We start from the raw sequence: 25023 nt of genomic DNA, 5'->3' as shown, positions 1-25023 counted from the left end.
AGCGGTGAATTAATAATGTTAATTATTTGAAAAATAGCATCTAAGTGCGGGGGTTTTTTTACAAAAATGTGTGAAAGTATTTAAAATTCTCATGCTGAGTGTACATTTTAATAGTTCTGATTTATTTCTTTTTTAATAGTGACAGATGAATTCTCCCTATACTATTTTAATGTTGAGCAACAGACACAGGAGACAATGACAGGTGCAAAATTGTTACACTGGGTTTCAGATTCTTGCACAAATTTCTTAAATAATCATATACAGTTCACATCTTAATGTTTTGATTTATTTGCCTGTGGCACAAGTGAAATAATGCTAATGGAAATGCAAAAATTGTAGCAACTAAGAGAGACACATTCAAGCGAGGCTCTTGACCTCTTCTTTAGAGCTGTGGACATAAATTGCTGCCCAATCTGAAAATTTGTCAGAAAAGAGTTCTCATGACCAGGGCATTGGTATGCACCTGGATCAGAACGTTTAGTTCATAAATTATTTGATGTATCAATATCTTTTTAGCTTCCCAAAGGCATTCTTAAGTCTAATACTTCCTCTGGTGAAGGGTAACACCACCTGAAAAGCAAGATATAACCACTTCCCTGTGCCTCCCACAGCTGGTGCTATAGCAGTAGACCTTTGCTTTCAAGCATATTTAGGCACAGGTACCACAACACTGCTCCTGTTCAAGCTGGGGCTCTCTATAGCTTTACATCTGGACCACTGATAGAATATTTTGAGTCCCAGAATTTTCCAGTATTTTGTCCTGGGATTTATATAACCTGTGACAATGATGAGGTAGGCTTCTACCACTGTGTGAGATTAACACTCAAATAATGAACTACTGGATTTCGTACAGCGTATCTATAGTACTCCAAAGAAGAACAAAGCAAACTAGAAAAGTTTACAAAATTAAACTAAAATCTGAGAGACAATATCTTAATACTCCCAGTTATGGAAATAAGGTTTCAGTTCTATGGAGTGTATGGCAAGATTATTTTATAAATAAATAAATAAATTAATTAATTAATTAAAGCAGATCACAAGGTTTGTAAAGAAATGTAACTGATATTATATGCCCTCTTACACAGAGAATAGCAAATAATAAAGAAATAAAATATGTGGCTACAATTCATTCATTCATTCATTCATTCATTCATTCATTCATTCACACATTCTTTCCATAACCAGACTCAAATTCCCAGCTAGGTGGTGTATTTGATGAAGGACAGCTGATCAAGTGACTGAAAAGCTTTCAATAACCCAATAAAATTATCTTTCAGGATAATCATGCTATATATATATTTTCACTTAAGTACTTACGTTTACAATTACTGATTGCATATGCAATGCAAATACACAAGCAATAAAGTACATAATCAACATTTTGGTTTTGAAAATTCCTACAGTTCTCACTTGCTTTAGCTGAGATCTTTGAAAACTCTGAAAATTGGCCTTTAATTGATCAAGTTGGGCGAGAAAGAGGTTCTTTGGTGACAGAACTTCTACTGCAACGCACGATCAACAACTAACAGAAGGATTCTTCCAGATAATTATCAGAAATAACTTGAACAGCTAAACATTCTTCATCTGATATCAGAGAGATACCATAGGGAAAAGATACGTTGTACCATAAATTAGATGTTGTGTTTGCTCTTTTTTCTTCTCAGTGATGGTTGATTTCTGGTGAAGAAAAGATTTATACATATGAGGAAACAATGTCACTGCCACAGGACTGTGAGAAGTCTTTTTTAGTTAGTAGATTATATTCAGTTCAGTCCCTGAGCTATTTCATTAGATAATATTGCTCTTTCCCAGGACTCAGGAAAAAAAAAAAAGTGTGGGATCATTTTCTACCTTCTTGAAAGACTTCTTATATTACACCAGACTGTCTAACATATCTACTCCAGAGTTTTTGGTTTATCAGAAAGTTTATTAGATTTCGTTCAGGAAGGAGACTCCAAATTTTACTCTTATTCATCCCTGATTAAAACAGGCAATGTGGAAGAGTCTGTAGGTTGGGTTTTACACCTGAAGGTGCAGGAGAGCTGGTAAGATGGCAGAATCCTTCACACTGAGGACTCAGAAACACTGATAAATGCCAGTGATGAAATCCTAACCCCTCAGCAATGAATGACACAGATGTTATTTTTGCAGATAACAGTCTTATGGTACATGAAGCATTAGTCATATCTTTTAAATAATTCAGCAGAATGTTAATATACTCCAACTGCCTTGTAGTTAAGAGTGACAGGTGTGTTTAAATTAACCTCTCAAAAAACACCCAGACCATCCAAGACAGGAATTAACTTCAGGACCACCAGCTTTAAGTGGTAGTCTTTAATTCTCCACACTTTTTAACTCCAATAAAAGTGTTGATAGACATTATATACTCAAACAATATAAAAGAGGGTTTTTTTGTCTTTCTGTTATGCACTGATACCAGTCTTTTAGGAGGAAAAGAGCAAGAGTAAATTTCTGTTCCAGTCCACTGGTGTTAGTATGGAGTGGAAGACTGGAAACATTACTCAGAGTTGTTTAAAAAGACCATTAGGATTTAGTCTGCCAGAAGTGTCTACCTGTTGATGTCAGGGCACTACTGTGACAAATGAAAAGTTTGAGGGTTTTTAACTAAAACCAAAATTTACTGGTGGGGACAATGGGGGTAAGAAGGACTCATTTGATAAATGCTGTAAAGGGAGTGGGATGGCATTATTTACAGAGCAAGTTTGTCATTTCAGGTTACATAGGGCAACTGGGACCATAACTCTGCTTGTGGCATGAATCACTCACTACTTGCAGTCTTCTGCCTCTGCATAACCTTCCCAGGGCTGTGTAACACCCCCATTTCTGTCAGGCACCTCTTTGCTGTATATGGGTCACAAACATGATTTTGAACATTAGCTCAAGTTTGGTGACGTGTGAAAAGTGTATGTTCTGGTTGATTGTGCAAAATGCATGTTCTGGTGGATTGTACTTCCAGTCCTGTGTTTGTGTATCTGATGTTGTGTGGACTTTGTTATTTCTGCAGCTGAACCCAAGGTTTGCCCCATTCAGCTGTCATGCTCTGTTTCTTATTTGTAGAACAAATAATGTCTTTTTTGTTGTTACTCTGAAAATGTGGAAAATAGAAATATTGTTATATCTGCCTTCTTGAGGGATTGACTATAAGCCAATCTTTCTTCTGGCTTTCTATAAGCCAATCTGCTTTCCCTCTCTTAAGGAAAAAAATGCACAAACCCACAATACAACAAAAGCAAAATCCCTTTCTCAATTGTCTGAAACAATAAACATGTTTTTTTCTTGTTCATCATAAGACAACATTGTTAGGTGACGCAGAATCCAAATAATCAAGCTACCTTTTCTTCATAAAAATCTGACATGAATTTGCACAAAACCCTGAACTTTACAGTTAGCTAAAGAAAGTGGAATAGGCAGGGGTGACCAGAGGGGAAAATCTTTAAGGTACAAGGCACATAAAATAGGATTTTATAGCCAAACGTCCACTTCACAGACTGCCTGTGAATTTAAAAAAACCACAAGTACAGTTATAATTACTTCCAAGACCCAGAAAATGATCTCAAGCCCAAACCCTTATACTGGAGGCCAGATCCTCCAGAGCATATTTGCGTCCCGGTCTGGATTGTTTTAGGCTTGCACAAGAGCCGGACGTGCTGCCCTGCCGGTACTGGCTGCACGGCCCCTCCACCCCGCAGGGAGCACCTGCCAACAGCTCCTTGGCAGCTGCGCTTTGTGCCAGCTGTACCAGCGCTGCACGCTTTCCTCAGGCCCTGGGAATGCATCCGGGAGCTTCCAAAAGTCCCCAGTGCCCTTGCCTTGCCTTCTGAGCTCTGGGGACGCAGCTGAGGAGCTTCTACTTGGTGCCTCTGGGGTAATGCTTTTATTTTCATTTAAACTGGGAATTTGGGAAAAGAAATGGTGTAGCTGTCCTTTAAGGATCACTGTAGTCCTCTATATTTGGTCTATTTGTGTTCTGCTCTTTCAGGGTTTCTGGAGAGGAGAAAGAAAGACCTAGCAATTCTTTTCAGTAAATGCTTTGCAGAGAAATATTCTTTTTGTTTTGCCTTAGGAAGTCGACTATGGACTTGTGTTGGAGCTTGGACAGGAATCTAAAAGGATTGACAATGACAAATGGTGGTGTATTGTTGAAGGAAAATTGAAATATATGTGCTCTGATGAGTTGTAAAGACATCAATGCTCAAAATTGTATTTCCTTCTAAAAGATCTTTTAATTTTTAGACATACTTTTTTCAGTGCAGTCACAGCTGTCAGCACTGACAAGGTTGAATTTACTAATTCATGTCTTCCATTTCTACTCTGTAAAGAAACTAAACTGCCTAATGAAAAAGCTCCCAGATTAGATTTTCTTTTTAAATAGTGATGATAATAATAATAATAATAATAATAATAATAATAATAATAATAATAATAATAATAGTAGTAGTAGTAATAATAAAAAATTGGGTTCTTCATCTGCAATTCCAGCTTTGATCTCTCTAAGACTGTGACTAGAATGTAGGCGAAAGAAAGAGGAAGCACAAAGAAAAATTATGGCTGTTGTAGAAACAAAGTTTTTATAAATCTGGTTTCTTTCATGTTATTTCTTTCTTAGAGATGATAATTGCTGAAATACTTTGTGTGCTTTATATTTTTTCTCCTTTGTTCTCTATCTGTCTCTCTGTATATTTGTGACAAATAACAGATTCAATTTTTTCTTCAGCATTTTGCGTCATATGTTTCTGTACTGCCAGATGGGTGACTGTGGCACACAGAGAGTTAATTCATCTGCAGGACTTTAATTTCATTAGAAAATTATTTCTCCACTGCCAGGAGTTGATATGTGTTGTGTCTGTGGAAATGCATAACTCAAGCAGGTCCTGATGTCCCTGGGCAAAAAGGATCCTGGGAATAGCAGAAAAACATGATGTTCAAAAAACACCCAAACAAACACAAAACGCAGGAGACACAAACTCTCAGCAAAACCCCTCTTAGACCTGCAGCTGTATTGCACACAGAGATGTCCAGGACAAAAAGTGCTTGAAAATGACTTTTAATTCACTGTTCCTAGATACTGAGTGTCAGCTCTCAAAGTATGCAAGTGCCAAAATCCAGATGGATCTCCTGACACTTTGACTGGCTTTATTTACAAGGTAAATACTTTGGCAATGTGACTAGGGGAGGTCCAGTCTAGCCTTTGTCTAGCCATGTGTCTAAGAACATGTGGTACATAATGTACCATATCAAGAAGAAGAGTAAGCTATTAAATAGAAAGGAAGATTTCCCATTGGCTGTGAAGGTCAGCCTGAGCAGATGGTTTAAACCATCCCAAAAAGGGTTCACATTACTGAAGATACTTGATACTTAGTTTTACTCCATGTTTTTGTCCTCATGTACTTGGCATGAAAACATTTATTTGTCTTTGTCTTTTCACGTCAGACTTTTGTTCAAAATTTTCTTTCTCTCCATCTGTTTTTGGCAACATGCTTGACTATGGTCATATCTGGAAAAAACCCACTAAATGCAGATTTCTATTGAGACGTTTCATAAGTCTAAGATGTGAAGAAAATTTACAATGTATTACTGGAAATTTGGAGCTGGGTTGGAAATTTGAAGTTCAGGAGCCATTTTGCGCTTTGTCTAGGTATTTCTGTGTGATATATTTCAGAATCTTGTTCTTTCAACATAAAAACTTGGTTTCAAATAAATTTTTTTAAAAGTCAGTGAATTTTTTCAGAAAATTCCTGTTCTCAAAGAAAGTCATGGGAACTGAAGTCACCTTGCTTTGCAAGGACATTTTTTCCAATCACCAAATACTTTGGTATTTTTGAACAGTTCTCAATCAGTATTTGACAGGGGAAATTCATGTTGTGTCAGAGCCAATCCCTATCTCTAATAATCAACTTTCTATGTTCTGTCCATGGTCAAGCTTGGATAGAGATTGTCCTGAAAAAAAAGATGATTATAGTGTACTTTTTGTCATTGTTTCTTAAAAAGGTTCAGCTCCAGATATCTCTTTTTCAGAGTCATAGAACTTGCCTGTTTCTGAGTAATTTTCCAGATGTAAAAGTAAAGACACATAGGTGCTAATAAAACAATACACAATAAGAATAGCAATAATCAAAGAAAAAGGAAAAGCGTGTTACATGGAGCTGCTAAAGGTCATCCAAATGCAGTCTACCTTGACATACTGCAATAAATGCCCTCCCTGAACCCAGCTTATAGTAATATAAGTTATATAAGTTATATAAGTAATATAGTAATATAATATAATTTTTATTATATAGTAATATATAATTTGATAGTGAAAGCAAAGAACACTGAAAACATGCAAATCTCCTTAGCTAGGGGGCTGCTTTAGTCTGATTTCCTGCCATAGATTGCCTACTTGGCCAGCTTGCAAGAAGACTAAGTAGGATGTGCTTGTTTCCTGGAAATAGTTTTACAATCAGTTGGCCTTCTTGGATGTTAGAAAATGTTCATTATTCACACACCTTGACTGAAGCTACTTCAGCAGTTTTGCAGTACAATGACTAAGAGTGATATCATCCATAGTAAAGCAGAATAGTCAGTGTCATATATGTTTTCTTTTGTAACTGCTGTGTTTCTATCATATAGCTTTGGAAGTGTCCTTTAATGAGCTCAGAGTGCCAAGGTGATGTGACCCCAGTGTGCTTGTCAGCTGTCCCCAGGCAGAGGCTGATTTGCATTCAGACCAGTCAGCCTACAGGGACAGAGCTCCTTATCTGTCTGTCAGTAGTTCACATTAAATGTAGGAAACTTGTTAAAAGGTAGTATGTATGCAATTCTCTGAAAAATGGTTCAAATTGATTTATGAGACAAATATATTTGTGCCAAGATTTAACCTAGGTCAGATGTGATACCAAGGTCTTGCTTGGATTTGTATTTTATGTATGCTTCAGAATATCCAGAATATGCCTATATTTTTTGTCATGTTGATTCAAAAAATCTTGCAACCATTAATTATGAAATATCAATCACACATGGAAAAAAATTACTTGAGAGTTGTCTAATGGTCCATAGAAAGTCACAGCTAGATCTTTGACTGATCAAGACTTCAAAGGCACCAGAGTGTGTGTTCCTATTCACACTGGAAAACATGGCATTACTAGTGGGGCTGAATGAAAATCTCATCTAGAAGTAACAGTATTCCTAAACAAAAATAAAGCATAAAAAGTAAAAGTCTGTTTCAGGGCAAACCAGCTTCATATGCACATCAAAGCTCAGTTGGCAGACATGACTCTAATCCTATATTTGCTTCTGCATATGTCTTTGTTACTCACTAGATTCAGTACCATTCACCCTCTCCTTGGCATTATACTTTCATCTTATATTTAGTTCTTATCAGTTGATTGCTGGATGTTTTTGATAACAACCTACTCCCATGTGATCTGGGGATATCATTGAGTGTATCAGAGTTAAATTTAAGTTTCCTTTCCTTGACCCAGCTGTGCTTCTGAGCATGCACTGGGATACAAACCTCTTTTTCTTATGAAGAGTTTGATTCTCAGTAGGACTGAACTCTGAGAATTCATCAGTAACATATTAGTAGACAACTCAAATATTGCCCTGCATTTTCTTGTTGAATGACTGTTATACTCAATTCCTCCAATACCTTGTTATATTAGTATCAAAGTCTCTCCTCTCTTTACCTCATAATTTCATGTGAACTGTTGTCTCTCCTAATTCCCTTTTTAATATCATCAAGACAACCCAAAAATGAGCTCATAAAGTATTTGTATATTTCTACTTTGATTATATGAACAACCAAACTTTTCACTAATAAGCAGGGGTTTGCATTAGAATCTGACAAATAGTAAACCTCTGGCATTTTCCTAAAAAATTGCTCAAATAATTGCTTTACTTTGTTCCATCAGTTATGGTTCTAAGTGAAATATGAATTATCTGAGATCAAGGCATGTGGCTACATGCAGACATTAGTAGCAGCATACGGTACGTCCTTCTCTCCTCTTCCTAGTATTGTCACTTTTTTCCCTATCCAGGCAACTATAGAGAAAAGAGAACTGTCATTTTATTTTGTCTAACACAGACTTGTGTATCTGAGAAATCTGGTGTGAGGGTGTAGCTGTTTCTACACTTCCCTCCCTCCGTTCCCACCACTGAACGTGAGAACTGATCCCAGGACAGTTCATTTACCATGTAACCCCTGTGAGCAGGAGCAGGATATTTATTGCTAACTTGAGGCAAGAGCATTTTCTCATTGTGCCCAAGGCATAATCAGAGGAAATTATGAGAAACTTGTGTATGTCCAGGTTTAGATATCACTTCCAAGAACCAGAGCAGTTTTAGATTTTTCATTTTCCATGTTGTTTGAGGAGCAAGGAGAGAGAGAGGCCATCTTACAAAAGAATATTTCTGGTCAGGTTAGGCAGAAAAGGTTCCCATTAAAATGAAATTGTCAACATATAAACTAGGCCAGGAAAATATGTTTACTTTGTTGCATGAAGATTCATATAAATTTTGCACTTTCTGCATACTCTGAGTTTCACAGATTAAGTTTAAAAGAAACTCCTAAATTGAATCAGGAGCTAAAGATTCGATTTTAAAAAAACTTTGAACTTGCCCTTAAAAAATTTTCAGATTTTTCGGTTGCTTAGACTTCTAAAGAATAAATGTGATATTCTTTATCATTTCCAGATGGCAATGTTTGTTTTTCAGATTCAACATATATGCACACACACATAACTTCTTTTATTTTAGTTCTGTGTATTTTCACAAAGGCTGTGATTATTTCTAGTAAATATGACATTCAGATCCCTTGACTTTTTCCTCCTTAAAGGGAGCAACTGCATAACTTCCAATTAATTTGCCTAAAGCCACACTTTATGTGTGTATAAGTATATACACATATATATGTGTAAGATGTGCATACATATATATATACAGATATGTAAGATATTGGTGCATATGTCATCTTTAGCCTGCTTCCCAGAATGAATATTTTGTGCATACAAGGGAGGGTATGAGAGGGTACCAACCACTTATCTTTCTGGCCACTGGGCTGATGTTGTGGAAAATTGGTTTCAAATTGGATTCTCTCACTTCTTCTACTCTTATATTTTGATTTCAGAACAACAGCCCGTGATTGAGGGTAAGCATAAATAATAACAAGGGAGTAAGGTGTGGGGGAAGGAGGGCAGGTGGTAGGAGCTGCAATGTAAAGTGGTGAGGGACAGGCAATCATGCACATATAGTTAGTTATACAAACACCTATGTCTGGGCATAGTCCACAATCTCAGGCTCTTGCTACATAAAACAAGAAAAGATTCAGATGTTAATTTTTCCCCATTTGTCTCTCTCCTCATGTTCCAAAATGAAGACTGTATTATTTTTTTGAATTTGAATAGGAATACAAATGAAAAAAATCCTGACTTCTCAGGATTGATTAGCTCTGTCCTTCAGGTATTCAGATGATTTATCTCACATCTTAAGCAAGTAGTAAAGCTGTCAAAACATAGGTGACCCCAAATATTTAACTGTTCATATAAAATGTAACTGCTTCAGCAGAAGAGATATAATTAAGGAGAACAAGATATTTGCCTTAGTATCATCCTTTACTAACCACTGACTTTTTGTGGCAGCTGCTTTGCTGATATGTGAATGTGACTCCTCAGACCATTCTGGTACTCATGAAAGAGTATTTTTGAAGAAATAAGGTTTTACATAAAATCTCTTTATCAGCCTTGTAAGGAGGATCTACTGAAGAACAGGCTAAAGGAGCAAACAGAGGGCTAGAGGGATGATCAGAAAAACACTGAGTACTTAGCATCAAGTAATCAAACCTTGTCAGTGCAAAATACTAGGTTAGTAGAGCTAAAGAAGAGGCTCAAGCACTGATTGCAAGCTTTGGCTAGAAAAAGCTACCAATTTCAGACAGGTGGCAGGTATGAAATGTGTTAAGAGTAGAGGGAAGAGAAAAAACCTGGTGGTGATTTTGCTGTTCAATGAACCTTTGCTTCTGCATCTTGTGCATTGGATAAATAGATTCCTTTCCCCACACTTTGCCACAGAGCCAGGTGCCAATCTCCTGGGGGGGAAGATGAGAAGTGTAAATGCCAGCTCGTGTAGCAGAGACAAGGTGACTATAGGTTCCCAAGCAAGAGCTGTTAAAGGTGGTTTCTGGTTTCATGTGACGATGACATTTACGTAAAGGTATGCTGGCTTGAGGGCACTTTTCTGCTAATTTCATTTTCAACCTATTGACCACATACATAATTCTACAGCTGTGGAATTGCAAGCAGTCCAAGGAAAAGATTGCTCAGGTTTTAAAATAATTGTTCTTATCTGAATTGTTAATATTTTACTTTCTCTAAATGCTTTTAAGAATCCACTTGCTTTCAGTTTTATAAAATCTTTTTAAAAATCATGGAATTTTTGAGCTACCTAAATATTTCCATGAATCAGACCCAGAAAATCAAACCTTGTCTACTTAATATTTTTACATATTGCCTTCATGTATCTAGACTATATAAAATATTATTATTAAAATTTTAACAGTGTTCTGTAGTACTTAGATGAGCTTCACAGGTATATGTGATAATCACAACAAATCAGAAAAGTATCAAACAAAAAAATCCAAGCCAATTTTATTGGTTCAAATTGGTGTCTTAATTGGTTCTGAACTGCAGCTCAGAGTCTAAGTGGAGAAAATCACCTAAATTTACCCTCCCCCTTAGTCAGCGGTGAGCTTCATAGGACCCTCCCCAAGCCATATAAGGCCAGGAAGAATGTGCTAAGCACTGAGTGTGCTAAGAATAAAGTTGTACTGGGATGGATAAGGTTACTTTGAACTCTATATTTCATGTTTCCTGACATACCCCCCAAAGAACTGCAATTATGCTAGCAAGGCTGTAGGAGCATTGAACAGTTCTTTCCCAGTTCTATTGATTTTTGTTGCCTCTCCATGCATTCCTGTCCTGTTTAGAGCTGTGGTTTTTTTACATTTTATTTCTGGTGTGCATGTTTCTGAGGATATTAGACAAACGTGCTGAAGGTTCACTCTGAGGCATGGCTATTTTTGTTAGAAGCTGATACTTTAGACTGAGCTTTAAGTGTTGCCTCTGGAAGGCCTTGGGTTGTTCTGGGAGGCCAAGTCTGCAGAGGAAACAGACATTTCAGAGAGCATAAAAGAAGAAAGAACACAATTAGAAAAAGCAGAGGACCTCCCTCCTTCTCATTCTGCAAGTCCTGCGAGAGTCAGCAACCCAGAAGTACTATCTAAGCTGCCACAGTAAATCTTGACCTTTTAAAGAGAATATCTCTTACCATCATCATGGCCGAGATAACAGCAGAAGGTACAGTAACTCCTTTCAAATATAATTAACAAAAAATGATATGTGATTTAACAGTATAAGTGAACTGGCCTGTCAAAATGATTTGTTGTTCTTAGCAAATAATGTTTTCACTCCAGGATAATTTAATTTTGTTTTCTGCATTCCTTTCTATTTTTCTTTCCTGTTTTTTCTTTTCTCTTTTACTTTTTTACTCTTGTAGCCTGAGTTTTTACCAGTTACTGAAACAAGTTCTCTGTACACCTCTAAAAATAACCTTAGTTTCATTTGCAGAACACCATTATTTAGGCACCTCCATCAGAGTGACACAAACAGGGAATGTCTGAAGTTCAGGGTTCTATTCTCAAACCTTTGCTCAGAAAAAAGCTTTGGTAGTCCCTTATAATCAGAGATTTACCAGAGTCAGAACAGCTTAATTTGTTTGCCCTGATTTTTCCATAGGGAGCATAGAGTATTTTTGAAGTGTACGTGAAGTTACTGAAGGGTAAAAGGTAAAAAACCCCTCTGTTATCCTTATTTAGGTAGACTTCTAAGGGAGTCAGTGAAAATTGTGCTGAAATAAATATGCACGATGTTGGCCTGCAAAAATGAAAAGCAATTGTATTAACCAATAAATACGTATTCTAAAATGTGAATGTTTCATGTACTTTAATATTTCCTGACCATTCATATTTAAAGTACATTTTAGATGCATAACAATATTTTATCAGCTGAAGTCAGAAGGAGGGATATATTTAAAATGCAACCCTCTTTAATACTGAATATTTTAGTTGAATTTTACTCCATCTTTTTTTTTCCACTCTTTATTTGAATTTAATAATGACAAAAATACAAAAAATGCTTTTAAACAGTCTTCTGAGATTTACTTTATTCTGCTTCTCAAGATTATGTGGTGTTTCAGTGCATGAAAGATGCTGTTTTCATCTTCCATTTTTTATTGTTCATACTTGTAAGAAGATCTGCATTAAGTGCTATTAGAAAGTGATCCTGTTCCTTCTTAAGGGCTAATGTTAGGACTGTGTCAAGTAGTACAATCCTTGCTTGATGTCTGGTTAGCCACATCAGGGAAGCAATGTGATTTTTTAATCAGCAATTGGACTGATCTATAATTTACTTCTGGATGCAAGTACTGCCAAAACAGGTGGCTCAGCCTGACAGCCCTAACCCAAATACTAACACTGGTTTATTTAGATATTCTTAAAAAGGTTTGTTGGAAACATTGTTTATTTTCTAGCTGTTATGAGGCAAATCTGTGAAACAACCAAATTAGCAAGATTTTTGGTCCAAAATTAATGGCAAAAAATATAAGACTTTACAACCAGTCTGACTTTTCAGTCATTTATCTTATTAAAGAAAGAAAATTATAGACTCTAGAATGAAACAAAAGACCATTGAATGAAGGAAAGTAGGGTCTGAATTTTTTTAAATTTCATTTGTAGTGTTTTTACAGGAGTGTTTTTACAGCTGTAACAGTGTGTGTGTTCTGTGGGGCTTTTTATACAAAGCATAGACTTAAATGCTAATGAGCACCAGCTCCCCAGTAAGCTGACCTTCCATGTGACAGGGAAATAAACTATATAATTAGTTTAGTTATATTTGCCTTAGTTTTATTTTGTTTTCATGTACTTGGAATACACTTGTAGTGATTGACTGATTTTTAAACACTGTATCCACGAGATGGAAATTTTATTTATGGCAAAAAGTAAGAATTCAGCCTGAAGCTAATGTTTCACTGCAGTTTGTTTTCCTCTGGGGCTAGTATTGGCACTCACAACCTGAAAGTTCAGATATAAACTTCAGCAACGTATAGCTTGGATAAACAAAAAGCTATTCAACTACCTGCTACTTCACACAATTTATTTTGTTTTCACAATTTATCTTGTTTTCCATACTACCTCCCAGCCCATGATTTGCTGGGCTCTTCATGACTTTGCTAGGACTAAACCACTTGCTCGTTGCAATAGGTATTTATAACTTTTTTTCCACTGTCAGTCACAGAGCCAGACTCTTGGGCTCCCTGCCTTTGTGGGTACCATCCTGACACACCAGAGAGCAGGGCAGAACAGTGATGCAGGAGACAGTGTGGTTGCTGGTTTAGAGATTTGGCCCAGGCCTGGCAGGGTGTGCTGGTGCACATCTCAGGGTTCTCTTTCTGACAACAATCTATTCAGAGATGAACAGAGGCAATGGGGAGCTCTTTTAGGTCAACAACATGATAATGACAGTGAGATCAAGTAACTTAAATATGTAGCCAATGCACTGCCTACTTGCACCAAAACCCACATGTGCTACTTGTTCTTTCACACAGCTACAAATTGTCAGTTGTAGAAATACGGGTGAAATGTACACTGTGAAAGACAAAATGAGATCCCTGAAGACAGCAATTCATAAATGTCCTTAGAAAGTTGGCAGGACCTATGTCTCCAGCTGTCAAGTATTTAGGAGAAGATTCCAAAGGATTATCTTCAGCATCCTCCTATTACATGTCATTGCCATCACAGAAATGTACTATTAAAAAGTGGAAGTCCTTAAAATTGTATTAAAAAAAAGTACAAAGACTCAGTACAGGGAATAAGTACTCTGTCTTTGCTATACTCTCAGGATCTAATAATATTGTTACTATTAGTCATATTATTAAAATTAATAGTAATTATTGCTCTTGTTATTATTACATTTAAGCAGTTACTGAGTATTCTTGTAGCAGCCAGAATCTTTTCTGGGGTCCACTTAAGGCTTTGTCTAAAAAGCCATGAGTCTCAAACTATGCTACTCCACTGTGTCTATGAACACAGGGATTGGACTGGACTCAGTGGCAGATGTAGTTGGAGCTGCCACCACTGAAACACGAACAGCAAAAGGCTGACACCTCTGAGAAATGGCTTCTGCCAATGTACAGCTTAATCTGTGTGTGCACAACAGCTCCAGCACCAGCCCTATAGCTGGTCCTTTCTTGCCCAATCTCCTGCAGGTCACAGTGCAAGGTTGATGGGCATCCCCTGACACTTCATCCTCCCACACAGGGAAGAATGAACAGAGACTCAGCTCTGCTTGCTGCAATGCTCTGGAGACTGTGCACTGATCTAATCCAGGAAGGTGAGGAGAGGAGAAAGACAAGGTTTCTGTGCCAGCTGTTTGTCTGCCACAACTTATTTCCCCAGTGGAGCAAGAGAGAAGCAGGAGTCAAATAGAAATGTGACAATGAGTCACAGTTTGGTCCTTATTTTGCTGCTGAGAGCTGTGCAACTACATATTTCCTCTGTCTGGGAGCAGGCTGCAAGGAGACAGGCTAGCCCCAAGGCTACACACAGCTTGTCAGTGACAAAATCAAAATTAGCTTCTGCATTTCAGCCCTTTTCTCAGGCTATTGGATAACTATGAAAAGTTTTAAGATGTGAATCATTTCAAAAGGCAAAAAGATGTGTATGCTTGAAGATTAACAGACATGAAAATACTACTGTATGAGAAATAACACATAAGAGCCAGAGGATAAAATCCCAATTATTTCATGAGTGTGATGGTCAGAAGCTAACAGAGGTATTCAATTGGCAAAATGTTTAATGAAGGCACACTAGAAGCAAGAGGCAGATAGCTACTTCTCATGGTAATTCATGAGTTGCTGCTAGATGTGCCAGTTGTGCTGACAGCAACAGAGGCCTAGATGAATAAATTGGATTAGATGATTCATTTTGATGACTAAAGGCATAAGAGGTGTTTCTTACCCTCCTTTCTTAATGCTGTTTATGCTTGGAGCTAGGATGTTTATATAGAATATATTTGCACCTAGCAAATTTTCAAAATGAAAAGATGCCTTCTTTCTCTGCCTTTCAACGTTGATGAGGAAGACGATAGTATACCTATTCCAGCAGGGTAAGGAAAATACAACAATTTTTGCTTTTTTTTTTTTTAGGAATCTGTCTGTTCTAGTTCAGAACAACCAGGTAAAATCAAAAGCCTAACTACACAAAGTAAAAAAAAACAAAAGTCAGAAAACCCAGGTCTACCTGTGAAAAAATCTTTGTGGAGAACAATAGGTCCAAATTCTTACGGAAATTCCTTAAATATTGTATTCTCCTGTGACTGTGGGCCTGTACAACCATTCTGTTTTGGCTTCAGCCTTGGTGTTTTCTCATACATAGCCTGTTGAGGCAAGCGTGGTTAGCTTGACTTGAAGAATTTGTGGACAACTGTACTCAAAGCTGATACAGTATTTATGCACCTTCAGTTGGTACAACTCTTACACACAATTCATTACTTTAGGTAGCCCCTCAGAGAGTCAGGGGTTTAGCTCTGCAGAGCAGTAAGGCTGAAAACCTATAAACCAGTCAGGGTTTTAGCTCTGGAGAACAGGAAGACTGAAAACCTATTAACCAGAGAGCCAAGCTAATGCATTGTGTTAGTACACAACAGGCTAAAACTCTGTGTGTTCAGTTAACTCCTGTTGTGGACAAACAGCTGGACTGTAGGTCTGAATATTTATTCAATTTTTTTGAAAGATCACAAAGAACCTTGTGATCTTAAGTATTTGGAGCATATTTTAATGTTACTTATATATTGAGAAATGATTTTAAAATCCTACTAGTGTTTTCAAGTAATTGGGAAAATCAGTTACCACTGACCTAAATATGAAATCTGTGCAACTACTTACATTCTCAGAAGTCTCAACCTATAGTTTCAGAGACCTAAACATTGAAAAAAAAAAATCTAGTCTAGAAATATTTTGAGTATTTTCACCCACTGACTGCAATATAAATACTGAGTAAGAGGCAGATTTACTCTCTTTTTACTGCTCAGTTCTGGAAAGCAGAAACTGTTTTACTTTAAAACATTTCATAATACAGGTCTGGCTTCAGTTCAGGACATACTGAGGAGAGAGAAACAAATCAGAGTTACCCCATTTGAAGCAGCTCATCCACTTACAGAAATGAAAAGCTTTTTCCTTTCTGATGATGACAGTCACTAGTTTCTTCTCTGTTTAAAAAGATTGAACTAATGCAAACTACAAATTTTACCAGGTAAACCATATTACAGTAGTAGATGCTTACTTTTAATAGATTTGCTTTAAATCCAAATGATTGGAAGGACTTTTAGATTGCCAATTTCAGTCATGATTTAAATCAACAAACAAGAAACCTGGATTTCAAAATAGCAATTTTCAAGATTTTTGCAAATGTCATCTATCATTCTTTTTCCAAAAAGCAACCAATATGGCAACTGAATACAGCCCTTCTCACTAAATTTTTGCCTTTTAGAGAAAAATATACCCTAATTATCTGTCTAATAAAATATTCTATATTTTGGGAGTCCTTTATCTTGATTCTTAGCTTTTTCATACTGGGGTTTTTTGTTGTTGTTGTTGTTTTTTAATGCTGGAGAATGGTAAATGGTGCATTTCTCTTTTGCTGGATAATTGTTTCATTTTTGGTTGTGGTTTCTGTCAAGCTTCATTAGGACGGAAATTTTAATTCAATTAAAATGGTACAAACCAGCAGTTAAAAATTGTTTATATGTGTATATTTACATACTTAGATAATAGAAATAGGGTTAAATAGGAAAAGTTCATTTTAAGTATAAGCTCTCTTGATAAGTTAAATGATTTATTAAACAAATATAGTGCTATTTCTAATTTAAGTTCTTGGCCACTGCATCATATAAGAATATATAACTGAGAGAGCTCATTTTCTTTCATGTAATGTTTATTCAAAGGTAGGGGAAAAAATCTACTTTTTTTTTTTTTAATCCTTATTAGGCCTTGGTATAAATAAGATAATAATTGAGTACAAATAGTAAAATAAATTGAAATTAGGAACAGATTCTTTGCATTTGCAAACAGGCTATACTCTCAAAAAAAGGCTGCCCTAATTTGACTGCATTTGCTTAGCCAGTGATTTCCAACAATTCAATGATTTCTTTAACTCTTTTCACAACAGTAATGGCTTGATCATAGTTTGTTTTTTTTTTGTTTTGTTTTGTTTAAATAAATGTGATTTCTATAAATAATAATGGAAAACTGTAATATTGTGAAAGTATGGTCCTTAGCACAGGGTTTTCTTAAATTAATTTTTAATTTTAAAGGGCATTTTTAAAAGGACATTTATAGAAAACTTTACTTTATGATTCAAAAAGCATCAGCAATTTTGTTCCCTGCCTATATTCCCCTATGGCAGCCTCATTTTAGTGGGTCTTAAAAAGGAGGATTGTTGAGCAATAATACTGAAATGTCTTCAGAGAGGTGTAAAAGAGGAACACAGTTTTTTACTGATTTAAAAGCAAACCAAAGGTATGGTCAAAGAGAAGTTGCAGAGACAGGGGGGCTTCATATCCTTGCTGCTTTACATTGACAAACCAGACTGGTCACACAGTACATGAAGTAGACAAGAAAGAAGTAAGATATAAAGTCACTGCATATAAACACTTAGCTTAAAGCTATGGACAACCAGCAGTGCTTATTATCCATATGATCCTGCTATCATGGTCTCTTGTCAACTTTTAACATTTTTATAATATTTAATATTTTAGTCATATCCCTGTACCTTTATATAGTATGTCTTCCTTCAGTGCATTGGAACAAACCATTCAGACTCTAGATTCCTGAGTAGGAGTGTGTTTAAGTTCTATGTGGTCAAAAGGGACCAGAAAGATTTAGCTCCTGTTTTTTTTTCCTAATATGTCCCTACAGCACATTTGATTTATGTAAGAAAGTCTATTTTGGGAATTGTGAAGCAAGCACATGGCTACCAAATCTTTGACTAATGGTAGAGATAGTGACACCAAAAAGTAGCAGAAATACCGTAGGACACTGCTGACAGTTGTCCCATGTTCTTTCCTTTTCTTCATTGTCTCTGATTTACTTTTGTCCCCCTCCTCTGAATGCAAAACATATTGAGACAAAATCATAAAGCACACTGTAAGTAGCTGCATTATTCTTTAGACTCATTATATTTTGAGTAAAAGAGATGAGCTAACAAAACAGGTCATGCAATGTAGAGGAGGCTAAAGAGAAAAACCCATAGGAGTTACCTGGTTTTTTTTTATCCCAAATAGTTCATATGCTAAAACTTACCTATGTTATACTTTCACTCAAATCAGTTCAGTTGTTCAAAATCATAGGCAGTGCTGAGCTTTATCCTAACAAATCAGAATGAAAAAGCTGTGCCTTAAAGTCTTGAATAAGACTCACTTGAGTCCAGGGGCAGATTTGACCTTCTTTTAGAATAAGTCTGAGAGCACAGTATGATCTTGTATCTGGTCTAGAAGTTCTGCTTGGTGCCATGCAAAGGCATTTACCATAAGAAAGGAAACTATTAAATGCCAGGCACAGAAAAACTTTCTCACTGGAGAAGTCTCCTCTTTGTATCTTCAAAGATAGTTCTAAAAAAACCTTTACAAATATGTAATGAGTAAAGACCTGCTACTCCCTCTACGTGCTTATGTTCTCACAACTTCAAAAGTATCTCTGTACCTTTGCCTGGAGTCAAATTGTCAAAGGCACAATGAATCTGAGCCTTTGTAGCCTCCTTTGGTATGTAAATAAGCTCAATTTTTTCCTATATTCCATTATGTAGATTTAAGTTGTGGCTCTCTGTGCATGTCAGGAAGGCTAAATCTTGTTTCAGTCTTTGCTGAGAGGCTGCTCACAATTGACACAATTACCATAAATATAGTTTTCTGGTAATTTTACTGTTTCTAGAGGCATAATTTAATACATCTATTCAAATGTTAAGGTCCTTATTATGCATTGACCTTTTCCTCCTGTGGCAGGTAGGATTTTAATTTTGACTGTCTATCCATGAAACTCTTACTGAAGTCAGCTGTATTAGTACATGAACACGTCTGGTATAGGACACACCTTAACACCCCAAAGAGGTGATAACCCATGTATATGGTACAGTTCAAATTATATAGTTTATAATGGTTTATAATCCCAATATTTAAACTGCAACTACAACATAAAAATTTAGTATAATTTCAATGGCTTTTTCTAAGGACAACATTAAAATTCTCTTTTTCCTGGAAGTTTTTTGCATCACCCTTCATGATAGGAGTAAAAAATGTGAGCATTTTACAGGGAGGCATCCAAAATTAGACTAATCCTTTTATATATTTACTGTTGATTTGGTTTGTTGGGGTTTTCTTGGTTGTTTGCTTTTTTTTTTTACCATGAGCATTAGTATAACACTATTATAGCAAAAGATCTGTGGTAGATGTTGAATTTGAACCCTGCCTGTCTGGGCCAGCTCCATGACTAGATGGCTGACTGCATCCTATGAGTTGGAGCAGAACAACTACTGCTTTACCCTAAATTTATCTCACACTTTATTAAGTCCATGAAGATGTTATTTTGCAGTAGAAAGTGAATTCTGAGAACACGATTTTTTTGCTGATTCAGAAATGGAAGGGCACAAAACCCTTTTGTTTTTGTTTTTGATCTGTAAATATGCTTGATAAAATTTTAACTTTAGTAAGAAGCACAACAACTGAAAAATAAATACAAGCTTTTTTTTTCCCAGCAAAAAAACCCCAAAACCTGCCCTATTATCAGATGCTCAAGCAAAATCTATGTGAGGTATACTTATCCTAAAATGCATCTCTTGTTCTAACATTGTGATTTTGCATTCATTTATTACATAGAAACCACATGAAATGCTCTGGAGAATGTAACGCTCTACTCTGCTGTTAGCAAACCAGAAGTGATGAATTTCCAGATGAGTAGAAGTGAAAACTCTCCCAGCTTACTCCCTCCCTTTCTTCCCCTTCCAGACATAAGTGCAGTGTGTCCCTCTGCTGAGAGACACAGCTCCATGCCTATTCCTTTCATTTGTCATGAAGGAGATATCCATAGATTTTGTAATACTACTTGATTGTATTTTGCCTGTGAGTTCCTATCGAACCAGAAGTGTCCAGGGATGTGTTGTTTTCTTTATACAGAGCTCATATAAGAACAATCACAAGGGAAATTTTACTAGGTCACTGTTACTCTGGAAAGAAAGGAACTTTGGAAATTATGTGGAAAACCACTACAGATATATGAGAATACAATTTTGGGAAATCTTGGCAAGGTTAGCTACAAATATTGATGAGGTTTCAGCATACATTTAAAATTAAAATTAAATATGAATTAAAGTTTGCATACGCAGATATTAGTGCATTGGGAAGGGGAATCAGCAATTTTGCCAGTGTTAATGAATTAGGATAATTATAACTATAGAGAGAAAACAGTGATGTGAACTAGGATTTTGTCTTAAAAACTCCTTTTAAGCATATATTTGCCATTGTTTAATTGATCAATCAAGATAGGCAAATGCATTTCATACTGTGAATGCTAGGGGCAGTTTCACAAAAAGGGAAGTTGTAAAGCTAACTTTTACAACAGTGCTGCTATCCACTCTTCAGTATGTCATTCTAAGTATGGATCAGAAATAAAGCCACATCTGTGGAGGCTGTCAGGACTATAAAGTGGCACTGGATCTCTAATTGTTTTCCCCTGTGGTAGTGCTTAGGTCAGGGCTACATTGGTCTAATGACTTTACTTCATGCAGTTGGAAACAGTATTTACATTAAAATTCTAAAATAATGTAAATATTCTTTGATTTCCTATATATGTAACAGAATTAACTTTTTTTTGTAATTATTTTAAGCTTCAATGTGCTACTAAAGTGAATGTTAAACTACACAACTGTCCAAAAGCACCCTCCCTTGTCTAGAAAAAAGGAGGTTCTGGGGAGACCTTATCTCTCTCTTTCTGAAAAGAGATTGTAGTGTGATGGGGTTCTGCCTCTTCTCCCAGGCAACAAGTGACAGGTCAAGAAGAGATAGCCTCTAGTTGTACCAGGGGAGGTACAAGCTGGACTTCAGGAGGAATTTCTTCATGAAAAGGATTGTAATACCTTGGAATGGACTGCTCAGGGAGGTGGTGGAGTCACCCTGGAGGTGTTCAAGAAATGACTGGACATGGCAACCAGTGCCATGGTATATTTGGCAAGGTGGTGATCAGTCAAAGTTGGAACTCAATGATCTCAGAGATCTTAACCCTAAATGATTCTGGAGAATATTTTTAGTGCTTACTTGTGCTGTTCTGATATTTAAATCATGCTTTATGTTTTCTGCTCAATGACTGGGCTTTTTACATGAGTAACACAAGAAAAAGAAAAGTGATTACTGCACTCTTCATTCTCCTGGAGATGACCACATCTGGTAGGCTTCAGGACCCATGAGATTCCTCACTACTCCCTGCCAGAGCCATTTGCAGTGGGATGACTCTCCTTTCAGTGCTGGATGGCTGCGGTGGTCCCATGTCCCCAGGTTCAAGGAAGCGGGAAGCTGAGCTGGTGCTCCCCACAGGCACACACCTCTCCAACCCACCTTCATGCCTCACTTTCCCCAACTCTTGTACTCCCATTAATCATCCTGTCTATTAAATCTTATTTCTGCCACCTCAAACCAGTGCTACTTCAAGCAGAACAGGCAGCACAGTACTTCTTAGTTCTTGTAGTTACCATGTTTTTGAGTTTATTATCAAATATCAAAAATTTTAATGTTCTGAAATAGTTTTTCAGCACAGCAGAAATTTGTCTCAGATATTGCAAAATTTATATAAAATTTTAACTAACCCTCTCCATTGTTCTCTCTATGGTATTGAGACACTCAGAGCTGTGAATGCAGAATATTTATTTGCAAATATCATGAAGTTGTAATCATTTATTCCTTGTATCTGCAGACTCTGCCACTTTCCCCTCTTTTCTTTCATCAAGCTGCTTATATATTCTTGGCATTTCTCAAATGTAAATACAATTTTAACTTCCAGATGCTCCTTCTTCCCCTGAAAATGCCCAGGTAGGCAGATATGAATTACATCTTCTTTTGAAAACAGATGTACAATGGTTGCATTGGAACAATTCCAGTGTCGGTCTGGTCCCACTGGAGGAAGCAGCTGTTCTTCAGGTGAAACTATTTAAGTAAGAACAAAAAAGCACCTTATAACATGTGTCTGTTTTAGCCCAGAAATCTAATTTTTAGCCAGTTCCACATCTCCCTGTTTTTCTATGTTTATGCAAAAAATACTGGAAGGAAGACTTTTCCTCTTCTCCTGTACAACATCTGCAAAAAAATTCTGCAGTAGTCTGAATTCTGGGTCTTGTGGGCATACAGGACATAAAAACAGTTATGATTAATATTAGGTCCCAGTGTTAAAGATTAGAAAGAAATAGTGAAATAATATCTTGTAAGTCCTTAAAAAATCCTCCAAATTTTCTTCCCACCCTGACTACTCATTTTCTCAGTTGCCTGGTGAGCGGCTTGTAGTTTGCTATATAATATAGAAATCAATCTCCGATCTGCAAAAAAATCCAACCAAGCAACAAACCCAAAAAAACATCAATAGGTTTTCTTCTTTTGCACAGTAGTGGGTACTAAAACAAAGAAAATATATAAAATGTGCTAAAAAATTGAGTGTTTACAAAAGCCTGTGAAGTCCTGGTTGTACATGATGTTCTTCTCTTCACTTCTGTTCTCTTCCGAGCAATACCAAAGTTCCTTCTCTTTTAGGGTATACTTTAATTAAGTAAATATGAAATAAGCATGAGCTACATTAACACACTTTAAATCAGAATATCCTGTGTATTTTGCAGACAGAGAAATGAAGGTGTTAAAATCTTCAGACTTCGTGCTCTTCACTGAAGAACTGCACCCGGTCTTAAAGTTTAGGTTGCAGAAGCATATTGTAAAATTCAGAAACTTCAGGTTTTTGAAAGCATATTTTAAAATAATAGCTGTCTCAGTAGTTTCCTCACTAAAAAAATTTTCTTTTTTTCAGTGGTCTCTAAGGAATATAAAAGTGAGACCCACCTTCCCATAGACTGAACTGGTTCAAGTTAGTGGGAATGAAAACTCAGCTAATATATTCAGCTTTCACAGAATGCATTCTCTATACTCCAATTCTTGAAGATAACATTCAAAGCTTTTTTCTTATCTTGGTCCTATTTTTATTCCATTTTTGCTATTTACTGTAAACTCTTTTACATTCGTCAACTCATTGAATATTTCCAGTCAATGCTTTTGAAATAGCCTTTGTTGCTATTGCTAATAACAAAATCCTTGTTGTCTTTAAGGTTTTTGTAGAGAATAATTTCACTTTGCCTAATTATATAAGTCTTCAAAAAGTAGATGCACTTACATAGACCTTTAATGAATGTTGTCATGCTTGCAATTTGCTGAAACTCTGGTTTTGGAAAAGATTCACCTGTTTTCAGCCATAGTCAGGACTATCTATGGTAGCTTTCAATCTTTCTACTTCTTTCATGCCTTTGATTATTTTAATTGAAAGAATCAGGGTTTCCTGCCACATTAAATATAGAAATATTACCTTTTATTCTCACAGTGATTGAATCACTTTGACTAGAACTCGAACTGTAGTGGTGTCTCATCAGCTGAAAAAGAACAGTATGTATTCTATGTGAAAAAGCACATATTTTGAGTCTTTTATTAACATTGAGTACCTTTCTGATTTACTTTTGGTTGAAGAAACATAGCTTTTGTTTTAGCTTTACAATTTACTTAAATGCCAGGACCATGAAGAGGAAAGATAAGGAAATAGGAAATTATTTTATTGTTTAGTGATTTTATAACCAGAATTTCGTGAAGACCTTTTTTTGGACATAGATATTAATAATGTGAACTTCCAAACATACAGACTATTAATTTTCTGTGGATCTCTTGTACAAATATCATTTTAATGTCTGTATGCTTCTGAAGGTATCATAAGAATTTATTCTGTATAAAAGTTACCTGCCAAAATATCCACTATATGAATCTGCAAATGCTTCAGCAATCTAATTCTTTTTAATCTATACTTCTTCCTGAAAATAGTAGCTCCTGACTAAAGGTGGTGTGTGATCCAGACTTATTATCAACATTTTCAATACCTGATCATGGGAATGGTGACTTTAACAAGCCCTCGATGTCTCATGGTCTTCTATGTCCATTTGCATAGTGTTTTACTAGGGAATAGCACCCTCTGAAGAGTAAATACCAAAGAGACTTCTTATGTTGTAATGCTCCAGGCCTGAGCATTTGCAAATGGAGTGAAGACCACATAACCTATGCAAGCCTATTTGTGGTCAGGGAAAATGTTACAGTTCTCTCTTATAACACATATATCATGCATGTCCCTTAAAAACTAATACTGCTCCTGTCCTGATCAGCAAGATGAATAAAAACTGTTGATCCGAACTGTTGTTCAGGTTCAGCTGTATGTGAGACTGATGTCTTATTGTCACAGTTTCCAATGATATAAGAACCATAAAAACACTTAAGCTTTCCTCCACTTACCTGTCAGAAGTACCCTGCCTGTTCAGGTCCTGAGGAGTGCACAGGATGCTGTGCAGTATGTAAGTAAAGTTCTTTAATAATATCCTATAGAGTTTATTCCACACTTCCTACATAACACTTGGCCTAAGGTCTAAATAAAGCACTATCTTAAACAAACATAAAACCACAAACCAGCCAACCAAAAAAAACCCAAACCCACCAAATCAAAAAACCACAAACCAAACCCAGAAAAGTAATTAGTACAACGTCTTTAGGCTTTCCTTTGTTTCACATTGTGAATGCTACTCATTATTACTCATCCAATTATAATAGATACATCTTGTTTGTTTTCTTGTCTTCCACCACAAGAGTTTAA

The 25023-nt window shown here is 36.3% G+C and overlaps 1 protein-coding gene across 1 annotated transcript in view; it reads left to right on the top strand.

Moving 5' to 3' along the window:
• Positions 1-3756: 3756 nt before the first annotated feature.
• The window catches only part of TRDN (triadin), a 79874-nt gene continuing 58607 nt past the window's right edge, over positions 3757-25023 (top strand). The window contains exon 1 of the mRNA XM_077176342.1: positions 3757-3886. The gene's annotated coding sequence lies outside the window, so the exon portion shown is untranslated. The remainder of the gene's footprint in view (positions 3887-25023) is intronic.

Source organism: Agelaius phoeniceus, chromosome 3 (genome assembly GCF_051311805.1).
Source record: "Agelaius phoeniceus isolate bAgePho1 chromosome 3, bAgePho1.hap1, whole genome shotgun sequence".
Taxonomy (NCBI): Eukaryota; Metazoa; Chordata; class Aves; order Passeriformes; family Icteridae; genus Agelaius; species Agelaius phoeniceus.
This window is presented reverse-complemented; position numbering and strand designations above follow the sequence as displayed.